Below are 3,085 nucleotides of genomic sequence, written 5' to 3' on the forward strand. Positions count from 1 at the left end.
TCACTACCACTCTTGGGCTGTTAGAAAAACAGGCAAACTCACCACAGTAGCAAGACAGGACAGTGGCTCTTCTTTTCATAACCTCAAGTGGCAGGAACCATTACCTAGGCATCCCAGCCATCTCAACAGCACTGCCTCAAGAGCGTAACCTCAGGCTCTCAGCCCGTTAGTGGCAAATCTCTGTGAAGGGGAACTGTCCCTGGCTGGGCTTCCAGAGCTCATGCTAGAATGAAAACAGGACAACCAATGAGGACAAGCAGAGTTACAGCCCTTCCACTGGCCCTCAGAGACCCAAGTATCCAGTTCTCCCCAAATGAGTCAGAACTTAATTTTTGACATCAGAACCAGCATCAGAGACTCTAGTCTGAGAAATCATCATTCCCAATTTAGGGAGACCTGGATTAAGGGAAGCCATTCTGGGAAGGGATCTAATACATTCAAAGATACAAGGATGGATAGTTTAGGAAAGACCTAGAAAATAAATTTAGAACTGCATAAAATAGCTCCATCAGGGAGGCCCAGCATGTAGGGAAGCTGACAGTAGCAAAATGGGGGAGAAAGGTTTAACCGGGCTTAGACAAAAATATGGGCGTTACAAAAGATTTTTCAAAAAGTATTCGTCGCTTTAAGAGCAAGTAAGAGGAGGAAGTAAAGAGGACATGTGGATATGCCATGTGGCTGAAGGCACAAGGCACAATCTCTTTTCAGCAGCTCTAGCACTATTGCTGCAAATAGACAATATATGTCTTTTTTTTCTTCTTCAGAAAGACTAGCCTCAAACAATTTATATTTTCAGGATTGCTATGGGAAGAAGCATTACATAGTGGAATGGCTTCGAGGTCAAAGTTACACAAGTGTGTGACTTTGGGCAATTTACTGAGCTTTCTTCAGCCTCTGATCATATTTATCCCAATAAAACTGGATGATGAATCTATGCCATACGGTAAAGAAAAAAAAAAGTATTCGTCGCTAGAGAAATGTAAACCAAAAAGTGGCCCTTAGAAAATCAGTAAGTGAAATATTTGCATTGTTGCATGTGTTCAGGAAAAAGAGCCCTTTGGCAACAAAATGGTCTGTGAAAAGGTACTTACAGTGCTCTGCCACCTAACACTCACCTTTATTCAAGGGTATCACACCGGTGAACCTTTTAAAGCCCTAATGGAGAAATGGACAGGAATAAATTATTAGTAAGGGTTCCTGGCCATCAACTTCTCCCCGAGTCCGGGTACTCAGGATCCCAGCCCCGGGAGCAAGGTAGTCAGCGCGCTGCGGTGATGGCGTCAGCGAGACACTCAGAGTCACCTGTAGTCATCATCACCTCAGTCCGTCCCCAAGGCGACTACCAACCACTCCGTCTTGCACAATCTACTCACCCTCGTGGCGCCGTGGACACGCCTGCGAAAATCAGGGCCCTGTAAAGAAACCAATGGGTCAACAAAGGCCGAAGCGACTCCAGGTGAGTCTCCCCTCCACCCCCCGCCCCAGGCTGGGTCATTTCCAAGCAGTGGCCTCACTGAAACATAAGAAACTCTAGATTGTAACGGTAGTTCATCCTGTTCAGGCCGAGACTATGGTCCCTTCATCAACCAAGGCCCCGAGGTACCTGCCGTGCAAAGATGGCCGGAGCGCTGAGAACCTCCACCATTCCTTCCATTGGGGTAGGCTGCGCTGCAGGCGACAGGCACACAACAAAACACCCGGGACCACCACCAAGGAGCTCTTCGCACAAAAAGGAAGACAATGGCGGGGCCAGGCTATTTATGGTGGCGTGAGGTCGGGGGCCTGACGGCCATAGCTGTCTTCTTAGGTGCCTGATTCCACCCGCGAAATTTCCCTCCATCGTTCGTCCAAACAAGAATAAAACAAAGGGAAAGAGAAGCCATCAGTGAATACTTCGCACTCCTGTGGGCAAATATTAGGAGATGTTTTGTGAATTTTGTAAAACAAAAAACAGGTGACCTATCTGGCCCGACGGGAAAAAGTCCCCAACGCAGCCTGACGCAGGCGCAGCTGAGCGCTCTTTCTAGTCTCTTGCCGTAGCCCAATCCCCTCTGGATTCGTGAATCACTCTTAGATTCCACCCTCATCCTCACGCGTCCCATCTTGGGTCCGAGTCACTCTCAGGGACTGTCACCAGTGAAATCTGAATTCGCCGCCCCGCTGGAGCCTGCAGACCTGTCAGGCATATTAAGCTTCATGTCTTTTTTTTTTCTTCTTCTTTTTTTTTTTTTTTTAGCTGAGCTATCCTGCCACCTGTTGGCAGCTCAGCGGCTGCTCAGCTCAGGCTGACTTGAACCGCTGTTGCTCAGAGCTCAAACTCTTGAGCGAGCTCTTAACCAACTGAGCCACTCAGCCGGCCCTTCTTCTTCTTAAACTTTGTTAAGGTATAACTGACTATAATAAACTGCAAATATTTAAAATACATAATTTGATAAGTCCTTAACCATTCTGAGGGTCGGCTGAGTGGCTCAGCTGGTTAAGAGCTCGCTTAGGAGCACCAGCTCTGAGCAGCAGAGCCCCAGTTCGGATCCCACATATGAGGGCCAGTGACACTGCCCTCTACAGCTAAGATGCTGAACAACAGCTCAACCTGGNTTTATTACCTGACATCAGCAATATTACTGGGGATAATTGGCTGACATTTCTATCTGCACTACATTCTTAAAAATTAAATGGCTTAATGACAGGCAGTAGCCAGCCTAGAATGTGACCCATTTCCACCTGAGGTTCACCTGACTGGTGCAATATAGTTCAACATTTTAAGAGTCAGCAGGCTGATGTTGAATAATACTGTATGTCAACTATAATTATATATACATATAACCTCGGGACATGGAGTAGAGTGCGGAAACGGATTCAATGGAATTGAATCCTGTACACCTGAAACTAACAATAAAAAATAAAAAAAGAGTCAGCAGGTACTTTAACCCTTAGAATGTTTCCTTATTCTTTGGAAATGGCACAGGAAATAGGGTCCCAACACCTAAGGGAAAACCATACAAGGGTAACAATGCACAGGAGACCCTAGGAATAAGAAATGAAGTTGACTAACAGTGATATCAGAGGTTCAAGGGTGGGTGATGTA

At 46.4% G+C, this 3,085-nt stretch overlaps 2 long non-coding RNA genes across 2 annotated transcripts; one reads left to right on the forward strand and one right to left on the reverse strand.

Moving 5' to 3' along the window:
• Positions 1 to 31: 31 nt before the first annotated feature.
• On the reverse strand, positions 32 to 1,752 carry LOC109373057 (uncharacterized). Its single transcript, XR_002122152.1, has 4 exons — positions 1,604 to 1,752; positions 1,374 to 1,412; positions 1,116 to 1,155; positions 32 to 223 (listed from the first exon to the last, which is right to left on the reverse strand). It is a non-coding gene; the product is annotated as an uncharacterized LOC109373057 (long non-coding RNA).
• Positions 1,369 to 1,732, forward strand: LOC109373058 (uncharacterized). Its single transcript, XR_002122153.1, has 2 exons — positions 1,369 to 1,456; positions 1,562 to 1,732. It is a non-coding gene; the product is annotated as an uncharacterized LOC109373058 (long non-coding RNA).
• Positions 1,753 to 3,085: the final 1,333 nt, after the last annotated feature.

Source organism: Hipposideros armiger, unplaced genomic scaffold, assembly GCF_001890085.2.
Source record: "Hipposideros armiger isolate ML-2016 unplaced genomic scaffold, ASM189008v1 scaffold_687, whole genome shotgun sequence".
Lineage (NCBI taxonomy): Eukaryota > Metazoa > Chordata > Mammalia > Chiroptera > Hipposideridae > Hipposideros > Hipposideros armiger.